At 40.6% G+C, this 15,876-nt stretch overlaps 1 protein-coding gene and 1 long non-coding RNA gene across 2 annotated transcripts in view; one reads left to right on the forward strand and one right to left on the reverse strand.

The window, feature by feature from the left end:
- Positions 1-15,876, forward strand: part of LOC133392901 (uncharacterized) — a 590,816-nt gene that overhangs the window by 315,031 nt on the left and 259,909 nt on the right. The window lies entirely within an intron of this gene.
- Positions 2,777-5,814, reverse strand: LOC133393598 (uncharacterized). The gene is made up of 4 exons (XR_009766275.1): positions 4,834-5,814; positions 4,266-4,764; positions 3,222-4,096; positions 2,777-3,023 (listed from the first exon to the last, which is right to left on the reverse strand). It is a non-coding gene; the product is annotated as an uncharacterized LOC133393598 (long non-coding RNA).

A 15,876-nucleotide genomic window follows, 5' to 3' on the forward strand; every position in this document is an offset into this window, starting at 1 on the left:
TGGGAACGCACCAAAAAATCATGGGAACTGACCAATAAATCGTGGGAAACCCTGTAATGTGCTCGCCGCTGTATATGCTGAACAGATCGAGACACGCTCGGCGCGAAAGTTTTTACCATACGAGGAGCACCTTTCGCACCAGCGATCGTGGAAGCATTTATCCTGCGCGTATTATCCTGCAGATTTCGTTTCTCACGGTATGTCAGCAGAATTCCTGAAAAGTAAGCTGCGGAGCTTCGGTCCGGATTGGTTTTGTCCACCCGCTTCCATCTGGCCCAACTCTAACCCTGAACCAACCGAAGAAACGAGTCTTGAGATTCGTATGGTGAGTGCTACCGTAATGATAACGCCTACTAATTTTCCTTTGTTTACGTGTTACAGCTACAAGCGATTGTCGCGTATCGTTGCATACTGCATTCACTGCGCACGTAACACTAAGGAAAGGTCACGCACTCAACGAACAGCAGCACACCACCACGCACCTTTAATCATCACTACCGAGCGCATGAAAACTGCAAACACTGTGCTACACCATACAGCACAGCTGGATGCATTTTCAATGGATCTCGGGCAGCCCGAAAAAGGCAACGTGGTGACGAAACAAACACCCTGGCGAACACTAGCTTCACTCCTAGACCCTCTAGGAATCATTCGAGTAGGAGAAATATTACGGCATACTCAGCTGCCCTACCATGCAAAGCATCCTGTCCTGCCTCCTAAAATGCAGTCGTTTACGCACATGATCGACAAGTGCCGTTACACGGAGCATCAGCGAGAAGGAAGATCATTGCTCACGACGGTACGGGATGAGCATTGGCCGTTAGATGGAAGGAAAATTCTGTGTGGTTTTGTTGTGAAAGATTCCCCTCGATGTATACGCAAGCAACCAACACTTTGGCATTAACAACTTTTATCACTACCACGATTGACTGCGCGACGCGGTTTACCAGCACACAACGCGAGTGCTGCAAGCGAGCTTCATGAGCTAGTTAATCTGTTCCGCGGCGAACAACTATAATTATTCGTTACAGATTGCAACCGAATTTGCACTTGGCACTTTCCTCTACCCACACCACCACCCTCTTGCGGATTGTGGAAGGCAGCAGCGAAGACCGTCAAGGGATAACCACCTACACTGCAGCTTTCACCTGCACTACCGGTCTACACTTAATCGAGGCAGCGACGCGTTCGCGTCCACTTCTATCGATGCCTGATGACCTATCGATTAGTCGTCACTTACCCCAGCGCATTTCCTAGTCGGCACATAGGTTCAGCATTTGTCGACGGCTTGCCTACAAGAAGTACAACGCGTTTGTTCTATGGCGATGATGAACAACAACAGCTTAGCTTACCTGGCAGACAAATTATCCCGGAGATCGGTTTGCTCCTTCGCAACACCACACGGCATGCGCACACCGAAGACGATAAGCTGGCACGGGTAGTAAAGCTGAAAATAACGAAAGGTATCGTAACATGCCCTCTCGTAAGAATTTGTATCTTACCTGCATCTGAACGCGAAGGCACACACTTTTAACTTCCGTTATCTTTATTTGTTATTATTTTGATTATTGACTTGCGTCAAGGGGGGGAGGATGTTCAGGCTTAGGCACGGAAGCCCTGCCAGTTGATTCGTGTTTAACGAAACACGAAGATCATTCGTTGAGTTTGGAGCATTCGGGCACGATCGATTAGTTTATAAGTATAAGTGAATTGCGTGAAATAAACTCTCTTCTAATTGTGCAATACAAGGAACAACACCCGGTAATTATAAAACGCTAGAAAAAGTTACACCGAAACGCGAAAGAACATTATCCGAAATCGTAAGATTGAACACTATATGAAACGCAATCAACTTTCTTTACTTATTTTATGTTTTATGTTTTAATTTGATTACAGGTGAATGCTGGAAATCTCTGTGATCACCGTTTTCGTACGCTGAATTAGGTTTGTATGAAAAAAGTGTATTTTTTAAATATTTCATTTTTCAATAAAGTAACGGTCAATTTGGAATACAATCAGGCCTATTATTTTACTCGAATGACAGTCGATTCCGTCGGAAGCACTCGAGTCGAACGGGAGAAAAATTGGTATCGTTTTCGCCATTCGAATCGATGAAGGTTTCGTCGACATTTTTGTTCTAGCATCTGTGTGTTTGACAGTTGGTTGAAGCAACCGGCGGTCGGAGTGAGTGTAAACAAACGGATTCAGCACTTCTTCAAAATCATTTTTTTACCATAACTTTGTTGGAAATGGGGTAAATATGAGTGATGAGAGTGTTGATAAACTTATGTTAAACTTAATTATACACATAGACAGTGGCTTAAATTATTTGTGTGGTTAAATTTGCGCGTTTCCGACAGCTTGAGCTGTCGGCAGAAAATCTCTCGAATGCACCTTCCTGTTCGAGCAATACGGTACCGATTTTTACTTCGTCGAATCGAATCTGCCGATGAGTTACTAGAAGCGGAACGTCGCTAGCAAAACGATAAGAAAATGAACATAATGAACGTGCGAGTGAATCTTCTCGAATGCCGAACGCAATATAATAGGCCTGAATGTGTTGATAAACAACCCGAATAAAAGAAATACACGGATAAACGGATGTAAACAATACACGTAAGAACGGGAGGTCCGTTTCATCCGAACCCCCCCCCCCCCCCCACGCCAATCATGTCTTACGTTGGGTGCCTGAGCCAAGCACGGTTGGGCGCCCGTTTCTCCTCCTCCGGCGCCATCAATTTAGCTGTCAATTGCTTGCCGGGTTGTTCCTTATTCATTATGCATGCACCGCCATTTATTTTAATTATATTACTTTCATCGTCAATTTGTCTTTCTCTTACATTTTACACTGACGCTAATTACGGTAGCTTAGGTAAGCTAACAGTAGAACGATGATCTGGATACCGCCAATCACCGGCTCGAAGATGCGTGAACGCATTCATCATCACTGAAGATTCGGTACCTCCATAACCGTCCGCCTCAGACGACGAAATTATTAGGAGTTGCGATCTGATACACGACACCTAAACGCGATGAGAAAAAAAAAAACACATCAAAAACGTTTTAGATGAAAAATATAATGTCGGTTTAGCTTAATAAAAATTAAAATTAAATGTTTATTTTGCTTTTTCGCACGGCATATTAACCGAAATGAAAAAATAAAAATTGTTAACCAGTTTATCATACTGACTGTCTATTACTTAAGATACTGTCAGACTTACTTCAACCTTGCTTCAATTAAGCATGGGTCCAAGTTCCTGCCGATATGCATGTTGGTGGCCGATGACCCACGGGGTGTTCCGCTGCTTCCAGTTTGTGGTAGTCCGGTGGTTTTTATGGAGCAGTGACTGCCACATTCTCGAGACGGTCCCGGAGGATGAGGAATAGGAACGCGTGCTCTAATTTTGTCTTTGCGGAGGCAATAATCGAAGCTGGACAGGTGCAGTATAATCCGACTACAGCACGATGGCGATTAACCCAGAAATACCAAAAATGGGTACATAAAACACGGGTATGTGATGAGTAGCTTGGCGACATTCGATACTAAAAGCAACAGGCACAATATTCGACATCACACTATATACTATTCCTTCTTCCACAAGTCCTTAGACTCCTCCCACTAATTAATAAGTCTGCGCATCGGCAGCTCGAAATGCAGTATAAAAGGGCTAACACTTTGCTATACGATTTAAGTTCAACTTCAGACTCCAAAGTTAATACACCGTGTCAGTGTCTCGTGAAAAAGTGTCTAAAAATAAATCTTCAGTTCCAGCAAAAATGTATGTTCAGTGTCCTTTGAGTAAATTTGAAAATATTATTGCAATTCCGTACACTTTGCAGAAGTTACACCATGTCGACGCAAGATAAATTAACGTGTCTTCGTTTAAAGGAAGAAGTTGTGGAAGAGTCTCAAGTGTCACTTCCGTTATAAGTGATGCCTTCGGCCATTGCCGATGAGCAATCGTTTCGTCAGTCAGATGTCCCAGTCCGTGTTGTTGGACAACTTCCGACGATAAGTGCAGTGCTATCGATGGTTCCGGTTGCCATTCCTCGTGCCATCCGTCCTCCTAAATTGCCGGTCCGTGTTGTTGGACAACTTCTGACAACAAGTGCAGTGCCATCGGTGGTTTCAGTGGCCGGTCAGCGCGCACGGATCAGTCAACAAAGAATGCCAGTTAGTGTTGTTGAACGAGTGAAGGTAACGGATGCAGTGTCAGCATTGGTCTCGAGTGCCAGTGATGGTAACCATCATCGGTCAACATTACCTGGTGTTCCTCCACTATTCCGCCCGTTAGGCCAGCAACATGGACAGCAACCGTCAACTAGTACTGCTGCGCCATCAGTGGAACCAGTTGCTGATGCTCTACCGCAGAAATCAAGCATAAAGATCGGTAGACAACAGGCATTGACGAGATCTGCAGTACCATCGAAAGCATCGCTTGCCGAAGTTCATGCTCTGAAGAATCAGCGTGGTATGAAGACCGTTGTTGTAAGACAACATTTACCCACCTTCTGCATCGGTGATAGCGGCTGCTGGAGGATCTGTTTGTGTTGTGAGCCATACACCAGCCAAAATGATCAGCGTTAATATTCAAAAACCATCAAAGAGTACTGCTGTATCTGAGCAATCTTTTACCGGTGTTCCTAGCCAAATCCGACCGCCAGGCAAGATAGTTGATGGTGGTAACCAAGAGCCATCGACAAGCGCCGGTACATTGTACATAACGACTGAACGAGCAACTGGTAGTTTTGTGAAAAATTTGCCTGAAAATATAACCAGGAAAAGTTATCAGAAACCGTAAACGAGCTCTGCTACGTTTTCGGTGTACGAACCTGTGCTGCCTTCGTCGTCAATAATGATGATCTCCGACGATGAACACCAGGTTGCAGCAGGAGCAAATCAAACAGTCCTTTCAATTACTTCTACAAAACATTCCGGAAGCTGCTACCTTCGTTGTCGGATGCTGTTAATGAAAATAGATGCACGCAGCGCACAGATATAGGTGATTTTAAATGAGCAGTCCACAATACTGAATCCTATGAACGGTACAAGAAGAAGTGCGCAAAGTTTAGCAATGGAAAAAATCGGAACTGAACAACAGTTTGATACATATGAAGCAAAAATAGCTGGAAATAATTTTGCATTTTACAGTTATACTCAAATAATAGATGCAGATATTAGCAGCCAGGATGTCAACAGCAGGATGCATGAGGCTTTAGACGTGTTGTTTGAAATGACTTTTCTTGCACGGTGTAGCTGGGAAGGATCGTCAGGAAAAATAGCTTTTAGTAAATACCTAAATACAGTGCGCTTATTTAAGTCTCTCGCCACAAACCATACATTGGGTAGGCCATACATTTTGTATGGAAGAACAATGTTTTTCGTGGTTAAAAGCGTATATCTTTTGAATTACTTGTTAGATTTGAATGAAAATTGTCTTATAGGATCACAATAATGTTTTATAACATATCATTGTAAAATTAGAATTTTAAAAATCCTTTCAATATTTTTTTCAATCAAAAATGTGCTGTAACTCCAACACCCAACCGGCCTTGCCGCATGTTTTGAGAGGATGCTTATGTCTTTTTCTTTTCCTTCAAATGTTGTATTATAGTTGTGTACAGTTTAATTGTATTGCTTGTTGTGTAACAATATATTGAAATTAACACTGAAATCATCTCTTTTAAAATGATACCAATCAATACAAGCAAACGAAATAGAATTGGCTGAAAGTTAACACACACATTCATACTTTTGTCATAGTGTTACTGCCGAATAGGGATGGGTGTTGTGGAGCGCACCAATGGCTCCGAAGCCGGCTCTGCACTCACGGCTCCAGAGCCGGATCCACAGCAACAGCTCCGCAGCCGGATCCGCACCAACAGCTCCGGAGCCGGCTCCGCACCAACATCCCCGGAGCCGGCGACGAATCAATGGCTCTGAAGCCGGCGGTGAATCAACGGCTCCTGACCAACGGCTCTGGACTAACGTACCAATAGAGACGGCATTGTATGATTTCGTAAAAAACGAATCTATCTTCTCGCAAGTGTATAAGCTAACACCCGATGTAATTGTGTGATTGATGAACAATGTTGAACACTTATCGATTTTTATACATTTCTTTCAACATTATTTACTCAGCTAATTATGGATCTTCCCGATTGAAAAATTATTTAAAATATTTTTTTGGTGCAATCTGTAAAAACCGTAGCTTCGGAGCCGTGGATGCGGAGCCGGCTCCGTTAGGTTGGAGTGGAGAAGGTTCCGAAATTGTCTGGAGCCGGTCGTAGACGGTTTTTTAATAAAACATGATGAGCATATTTAAAAGATCGTCAACATATATTTTTATACAACAAAAATGCAAAACAATTGAAAAATGTATATAACTTTTGAAAGAAACGTAAGTAAAACTTATAAAAAGACTAATCATCCATTTTAAACATGCAGCCTGGCCAGTTATGGTGGTGGAGTTAGAACATATTTTTGTTTGAAAAAAAAATCTTGATAGGATTTTAAAAAATCTAATTTTACTACGATATGTTATAAAACATTATTATGAACCTTTAGGCCATTTCAGTGTTGTGATCAAGAGGGAATCAATTTGAAGTGAACCTAAAAGTAACTTGAAACTAAGATTGAATTGAACGTTTCTGACTTAGCAGCTAGTTCTAGACGGCTTGCTCGTTTCCTGAAATGGAGCAATTTAACTTTAAAAAAATGTGAATAAAGTGCTTTTGTAAACATGAATATAACGAGTGATTGGCCAACTAATATTTTGCCAACACTTATTCGTCAATACGAACCTCGTCTTCCAAGCAATACAGTCAGGCTTACAAGACGGAAAAATACCGTGGCACTAATTATTCAAATCAACGATTATCCATATTGTATGCTACGTATATGGACGGCAGTGAAAAGCTACCCTTGCTAGTTATTGGCAAAAGCCGAAATCCAAGGTGCATGAAAAACTGCCATTTCTTATCAGTCCTATATGACAGCAATTCAAAAGTGTGGATGATCATAGCTATATTTGAGAAATGGTTGTTGGAGTTGGATGAAAAATTTGGAGAACAGAAGAGGCATGCCATTTTATTCATAGACAATTGCCCAGCTCACCCGATAACATTCAAGATAGGTCGGATTTCATTAAACTAGAATATTTTCCACCGAACACAACATCTATTCTCCAACCATTGGACTTGGGTGTGATCACAATATTTGGAACACTACTACCGAAATAATTGAGTTAGCAAACGATTGCAAGAATTGGAAATGGAAAAAGTAAGCATTTAATGATTTTTAATGAGTTGATGTAGCTAAAGGTTCCTTATTATTTTCAAAGTCCATTAGAAGTTACAGTTATGGAAGCAATCAAGATTGTGGCAAACGTATGGGCGGTAGACGTTAAGCCGAAGACAATCGAGCATTATTGAGAAAGGCCGGATTTGTGACATTCAATAATAATGAAGTGATCTTTGAAGATCACCAATATATTGAACATGATTTGGAAACAGATACAAGTTTAGAAAAAGCTATAACGAAACTGGATCCTAACTGTTGTGCAATCGAACATCGATTAATCTTTAGTTTGCTACGAAATGCTGATAGATTTGGATATTCTGGAGTCCATTACAAACATAGAACCTCAATTAAATGATGCAGTGCTAAATAATGAAAACATGGATACAGAAGATAACGAGTCAGAAAATGTAGAAGCATTGCCTATAACTATTCTATCAGTAACTGAAAATCCTATGTTTTATGTCTGCATGGACGTAACTACAACGACGAAGACGATTACTTTGCATCGACATAACATATAAAACCTTTATTCCCTAATTATACAATACTATTCCACGGGCCCGTGTTAATCCTATCTGCCCTAGCTCAGCCGCACGAATGAGCAATACTCACTGCCTGCACTATCTCTCTCAATGCTCTGGTCAGCGACCTGTAACTCACGCACATCCTTCCACGCACACATCATACGAAAGCAGTCGACTGCTATCGCTGAGTGGCACACCCAGGTGGACAGAATGGCTAAGTTCGATCGGACCACAACATCTCCCCCTTTTAATTAGAGCTGATACTCGTCGAACCTACGCGCAATTCTTCTAGGCATAGAAGAGCGGCGTGGTGAATGTACCAGCTCAATGTTACTGCTCCTGAGGCAAAATTGACATTTGCTCCCTGGCTACTAGTGTAGATGGAATCGAAGGGGCAGAAATGGAATATAAAAAATCCAAATTTGTACGGGCTTGGTTTTTATGTATACGTGATGGGCTCGGTACCAAAGGTGAATGTAGTGAGAACATGGTTGTAGCTGTACCAGATTGACGAGTGCTCAGGATGTCTGCACTGTCGCTGCCGAGAGGTTTCCCGTACACAGATTTCCTCGCTAAAGCCTTCATTTGTACGGTGCCGGGGTGTCCTTGCTGCATTTGGGCCCAATCACGTAATTGAAGCTTTTGCGGCATGACCCGTCGCTCCCCGAGTAAAATGCATTTGTCCTCCGAAGAAAACGATTTCTTCTGCTTAAAAGAGTGTGCTGAGCTCGACTCAAGAGATGCATTTGGTGGCCATCCTTCTTTACTTAGCTTGCGAACCTTTGGCTCCGATGAATTGACTTGCTGTGTATCTACAAAAGTAATAGGAAACGGATTAGTGGCTTGAATGGCTAAAACCTTTAAATTATCTTCCGAACGATTGTTGCTCAATGTGGGCTGGGTTGAGATTTGACTGCAAAAACTGTCCATCGGCACTGTTGCCAGATTGAATAGATCAATCAAGTCCGCTCCAAGCAGCAAAATGTTCGCCTCTGCCACTCGGATCGTAGCCAGCTTCGTGACGCTCCTTATCGTAACATTTGCTCGAAATTCGCCGCATATAGTAAAACTATCGCCTGTAGCTGTTCTCACTCGAACTTTAGGTTGACTCAAGGGCGGCTTCCCGATGCGATGCCACTGTTGCCGATCGATGATCGTTATGTCGGATCCTGTATCCAATTGAAGTTTGGCCGACACGCCCCCAATGGTAAGGTCAACATATTTACGTTTTCTTACAGCTCTGCATACGTTAATGGCTACGACGCTCACTTGTGACCTTCTACGAAAATCGCGTCGTCCCCCTCGCTGATGAGGCTTTTGACAGTACCCCTCGCGGTGTCCGATGCGATTGCAATTGCGGCATTGATGCGTTTTATATGTGCAATCGCGTGACCAACGAAACGCTGATACGCGTGACCAACAATACGCGTGACCAATGATACGCTCCAGACAACCAGCATGGATTAGATGGTTGATTCTCTGATGAAAATACTTTATGCTGTGCATTCTGATCATGCTGAATGTGACGTGTTGATGAGTTTTGGCTTGTTCTTCGAATTACTAACACTTGCTCTTCACTGCCCGACGCAAGTGTTAGATCACTCCGTCGCTCAATTTCTGCTAACAGCCTCGTTTGCATGTCTGCGTCAGCCTCGTTCTTTAAACTACATGCAAATATAAGGCATTTAAATTGGTTTTCGCTCATACCTGCCAACTCTAAATTCTCGCATACTCGGTTTACTTTACAGGCGTAAGCCATAACGTCCTCTCCCCCTGATTTTGCGATCTGCAAACATTTGTACCGCTTGCTCAATACTGATTCTGCATGGCCAAAAAGAAGCTTAAGCTTCTGCACTGTACTATTGAACGATAAATCTCGCGGTAAACTGGGCAGAATGAAACTTATAAAACGCTGATGCCCTGCTGTTCCCAATTTACGCACAAGTAATCGGGTTTTGGCCATTTCATCGAGCCGGGAGGCATCATTTGCGAATAAGTCTTCGTAACGTGAAAACCATGCCTCGAACCTGAACTCACTGATGCTATTCGCTAAGACATCCATAATATGTTCTGGATTATGTGTTGCGGGAGGTGGCTGCTGCTGTTGCTGAGGTGTTGGATGAGAATGCTGGTGCAGTAATTGAGCTATAATTTGCTGCTGCTGGTTCATTTGCTGCTGCATTAGACTTAGCATTTGAAACATGATCGTCCCCTCTTACTTGCCGGTCTCAATGACTCTCAAATGAAAGAGGTTAAACAACTAATACTAAATGGCCGAGGAAAAAATATTTTTAACTACTAAATAAAACTAACTTTTTGCTTCTTCAAGAACTACAACTAATTTAATTTATTTCTATATTCCCGCTACTTTCACACCTTATCCCGCGATCACCGACACCAGAATGGATTTTTTTCCGCCGTCGCTTCGCTCATCTCGCTCGCTTCTCGCTTTCTTCTCATAATTTGTTCTCGCTGAGTGTCAGCCGCCCGAACCATGTATGCCGCCTTCAGCTCGATCTACATACAGCCGCTTGTGTGGAGAACTTGTTGCGGCTACCGAAGTGACATTTGCTCGATAATGTTTTTCCATATTTGCTCGATTAGTACTCGATACGCCTGAAATTGTGGATTTGTGTGTGATCAAGTGTGTTAAAAGCGCTAAGATTTGGCGTAAATTAGATTAAATTAGAAATTTTCGTAAATTAAACTTTCTTCTATCGATGGACTATGCCGTCGAACTCATTTTACATTCGTAGCTTTGATTTTTCATGAAAAATAAAATCGAATTTTGTGTGACGTTATTTTATAAAAAAAATCGATAATATTTGAGTGTAAAATGGCTACATGACCCACTATAGCGATAGGAAACATCATTTCCGATCGAATTTGGAAGAAAGCAACGAAAAAGTTGCATCAAAGTTGATTTTACAGGACTTTTTCTAAATTCCCATAAACTGGTGCAGTTTAAGGGAACCCAAGTGACATTTGCTCGAAATTGTTTTCCCATATCTGCTCGATTAGTACTCGATACGCCTGAAATTGTGGATTTGTGTGTGATCAAGTGTGTTGAAAGCGCTAAAATTTGGTGAGTTCGTAAATTAGACTTGCTTCTATCGATTGACGATGCCGTTGAGCTCATTTTACACACATAGCTTAGATTTTTTATGAAAAACAAAAGCTAATTTTGTGTGACGTTATTTTATAAAAAATCAATATTATTTAAGTATAAAATGGCTACCTGACCAACTATAACGATAGGAAACATCATTTTCGAGGCAATCTAGAAGAAAACAACGAAAAAGCCGGATCACAGTTGATTTTAAAGGCCTTTTTCTAAATTCCCTTAAACTGGTGCAGTTTAAGGGAAGTTTAAGGCTCCAGTTTAAGGGAATTTGCTCAAATTCCCGGTTATTCGTGCTCGAAAATGTCAATTGCGAAGTTTAAGGCTCCAGTTTAAGGGAATTTGCTCGAATTCCCGGTTATTCGTTCTCGAAAATGGCAATTAGGTTAGGTCGCTACAGAAGGTTCACTGTAGTGATGGGAATAGTTCCGAAAATAGAGGAACGAAATAAACCTGCCAATCTGGAGAAAAAGAACGGAACGCGGAGCACAGGTTCAAGATAACCTATCATGGTTACACTTTTTTCAGTTGCTCACTTTATTTATGGATAACTTGAAAGTATTATTTAATACTGTGTAATATCTTTTATGTGCAATAATCACACAGTTTCAATTCGAGCAAAGCTAAATAATAGTTTATTGTATGTGTAAAACTATTCTACTGCTATAAGAAAAACGCTTAACTTAAGTAACCCGCTATACAGTGCATGTTATATTACAAGGTCGAGACATTTTGTTGTTTTTGTTTAATTTATTAATTTAGGATTATTTAACTAAAATTTATCATTTTTCTTTTTTTGTTCTTCTAATTAATGATTTAAATAAGATATGTTTTGCAACGCACACTGCACTTATTGAATTAATATTTCTTAATAGAAGCAACTAGCATCAAATCATCGGTCTATGACAAATACATAGAGTGCTAAGTTGTTTCCGTAGGGTTGACATTCTATTGTACGGTGCACTACCGGAATGTTCAATTGTCCGGTAGTGCACTTTAATTGATTATAACAATAGCGCTTTTCCACGGGTCGATAAACGGTGTTCAATAAAGTGTTGAGGAAGGCTAAACGTGTTGTGCACCCTAAGTTTTTAGTTGAACAACGAAGATCTCAGGTAAACATTCAAGTGAGTTTATTGAATGCACAACGAAACAGCTTAGCACCAAACACATAGCAATTCATTGATTACCACAATCCAGAGCAAAATAACTCACCAATACGTATAACATCCATATGGCAGAAGAGAATCAATTCATTGATTGCATTTACCGCAAGCGCTGGATTGTCTCTTTAAATTTTGGCGATTAGCTTCTCACTTCATCACAAATCTCTATCCTTTTCTGGCTTCAAAGCGCTGATGTTGTACCATTATCGCTGTGATTGCGAGAATATGGCTTGCGCTGTTAACAATCATATCGACAGAATGTGTATGTATATCCATACAGAAACCATAAAAAAGAGAATGACGTTCTATACCGGTTCTCATCGGATCGATTTGATCGTTGATAGCAGTCGGTTCAGGTCGGATCGCAAAAAACGGTGGGAGAAAGAGGTTCAGTTTGAACCTGGTTGGGTTAAAACTAAGGATCGCGGTCCGGATGTTGGAACGGATCGCCCCTGGCGGGCATTGAAGTTTAAAGAAAACTAAATGGCTGAAAGAAAAAATGGGTTGAAAGAAAAATTTGTTGGAAAAAAATGGCTTAAGAAAACTACAATGGAAAGAAACAGCAAGCACAAGTCTTACGTTTGTCATGTAAAGTATAAAATAGAAAATAAAATAAATTACTCAGTAAACTTTTTTTACTGAACTTCAGTAAATGTTAAATGAAATTTTTGAACTGAAGTTTCAGTAATCCTTTCATTAAAAAGAATGTTAACTGAATCATACAGTAATGTCCGGAGCTCACCAAAAAGACAGCTCGTTTAGTAAAATCTCATTAAAGCCATTCTCATATTACTGATTTTTCAGTAGTTGGTAGCGATTAAAAAATGACTAAATATTTATTTTAAATAGAGTTTTTTATTTATGCGCAGAGATTGTCAGTCCTTCAGTTCATATTCATACATGTTTATGTTGTTTAATACAGTTTTTATACTGTTGCCGCAACAAGTTTTGATGGTTCAGTAAGCGCTCAGACACAACGGAATTTCAGCAAGCACAGTGAATTGTAGCAAAGATTGTGCAAACTAACACGGCAGCCAATTCTTTTAAATTAACTCCGCAAGCCGAAATATCATCTGAATTTTTATAGCGGTGCTTGTAAGCGCCTACCAAATCCGATTTTCAGTAAAATATGTATTACTGAAATGTATGCAGTAAACTGTTTTACTGAAAATCAGTAAAAACATGACATTTATGCTTAAAATCAGTAAAATATTCTATTATTCAACCGTTTTAGTAAAAAACTTTACTAAAGCAGGATGAGAAAAGTTGCTGTGTACCAAAATTAAAGCTGAATATAAAAAATAAAATTTTCAAATTATTTTACTTCACCTACCTATTTCAGTCTACATTGCAAAACACACAACTGTCTTTCAGGTAATACCATTGTGAAATCGATAGAAAAACGATGTCAACCGTGCTGAACGAGTGTTCTAAGCAAGATCTATTAACACGTTGTCTGCCAAGTGGGTTTTTTCCGATCGGGCCACGTCAGCCACATAGTGGCTGACACATTACACATAAGAAAAGACGGGTTACAAGAGATAAATTTGCACGTATTTGATCGGTTCTTGACAATGCTTTTCTTTCACGGTTATTATTTCTTTAAAAAAAATGATTAAAATATCAAAATGAGGTTATGTTTTCATTATTATGTTTTCATAAATAAATGAGAATGAGAATGAACAATAATTATAAGATCTTGGAGTTCATTTATTCATCCTTTACTTTTGATGCACAATCTTAAAACACTCATCACAAAGTTGAGGTTGATCGGGACAGCTTGGACAATACGCAAACGATCTTTTCACAGTTTCACGTACCTTTGATCGGCCCATGCTTTGCCTGTCATTGTTGTAGCATCGTTTGCATGCGCGTCGCATTTTTTCCCATTGGAATCTTGACGGATGGCTAAACCATGATTTTCTTGTTGCGGACTGAATTTGGTTGTGTTTTTGACGGGTAGTTGTAGCAATTCCGAAGCAATCATCTCCCTAAATTCTCTTATTCCGATGTTTCTCTTTGTTGCAGTTTTAAAAACCACTAAGGCGTTTACTACAAAGGTTCCCAATAAAAGCTCGATTCCTAGCTTACGATACCATTTGACGCCTTTCCTCATTGTTGTGACACATAAGACCGTTTGGTCCGAATAATCCATCCCACATTTTCCTTTGTTAAGGCCGGGCTACATTGATCGTACTCGCAAGCGTAATTTTGATTTTCACTAGCGCATCTGGCGGCGGCTGGTGGAAGCTTTTTTTGGTCATCGAGGGAATGGACCTGCCGGATCTCAAAATTTAGTAGTTTTTCCATCGTTTTTCATTGCAAAAATGGATGCAATGCGTGCAAGACATGTGTATCTACGTTTTACAAAACTTTTCTCCTCCGATTTAAGTAAAAAACATGGAAAATAAACATATTTTCTGGAGCGGCTCCACATTGTTTATCAAAATGCTTCGGTCAGCCGCCGCCAGATGCGCTAGTGAAAATCAAAATTACGCTTGCGAGTACGATCAATGTAGCCCGGCCTTTACGTCGCGAGAGTCTTTCCATTTCAGAACCACAATTCCGTTTTCGTCTTCTTTTGCAATCATTTCACCTTTTTTTAATTTACAGTCCAAAACATCTCTTGGCATGGATTTTTTGTTATGCCGTAAGGTTCCTACAAGATGAGTTTTCCGATCTAAAGGCCGGGCTACATTGATCGTACTCGCAAGCGTAATTTTTATATTCACTAGCGCATCTGGCGGCGACCAGCGCAAGCTAGATGTGGGTATAATTTAAGTGCCAAAATTATTCATACTTGGTGTCTCATCAAGTTTCGACCAGGCTACCTGTTTGCCGTAGGAAATGTTGATAAACGTCCATAAATTGCAACAAAGTAGGCCGTTAATTGTTGTTGTTGGACAAATCGTCATTCATACAAAGCGCTGGGCCACATTTTTCCCCATCTTCCAATATCTATCCATCATTGGGTAAAATTATAGCCTCCTCGACCCAAAACGTTTTTTGACAGATAAATTATGCCAGCATCTAGCTTCAACCCGCCGCCGCTAGATGGCGTACGCGTTCACAAAAATTACACTAAGGAGTACGATCAATGTAGCCCGTCCTTTAGAAGCCCATGTGAATCCTTCGCTTGAACATAACTTAAACATTTTAATTCCGTATTTATGCGCTTTACTTGGAATGTATTGTCTAAAGATGAGTCTGCCACGCCCTGGAATCAATGTTTCGTCAATAACGATGTTTTCTCCTGGTGTGTACACTTGCTGATACTTTTCTTGTAGTTTATCCATCAAATTTATTATTTTTCCTTGCCGATCTTTAGGGGATATGGACGTGTTATCGGTGAAATGGAGATTACTGAGTAATATCTCGAACCTGTTACGCGACATAACGGTAGTATTTTTGGACCAATAATTTGCCACTGGGTTTACTTTTACCAATCCCATCCATAGCAATAATCCATGGAATTTTTTCATTTCTGCCGAATTAGTTGGTTTCCATTTGCTCATTCGTGCTCCTTGGGATAATTATCCAACTTTTGTAAAGCATATTTGTTTGTTTGGGTTACAATCATTTCAATGATTTCCTGGTCGACGAATAATTGAAACACGTTATAAGGTGTCATATCCAAAGGCAGCAAACTTAACTGATTTTCTTCCACAAAAGCAAATGATTTTTGTCGACCGGTAAATTCACTCCATGCAGTTGATTGGATTGTGCTTTTTTGTTGCGGTAAGCCCCCGTGATTTCTTTCTT

The sequence above is a fragment of the Anopheles gambiae genome, chromosome 3, assembly GCF_943734735.2.
Source record: "Anopheles gambiae chromosome 3, idAnoGambNW_F1_1, whole genome shotgun sequence".
Classification (NCBI taxonomy): Eukaryota; Metazoa; Arthropoda; class Insecta; order Diptera; family Culicidae; genus Anopheles; species Anopheles gambiae.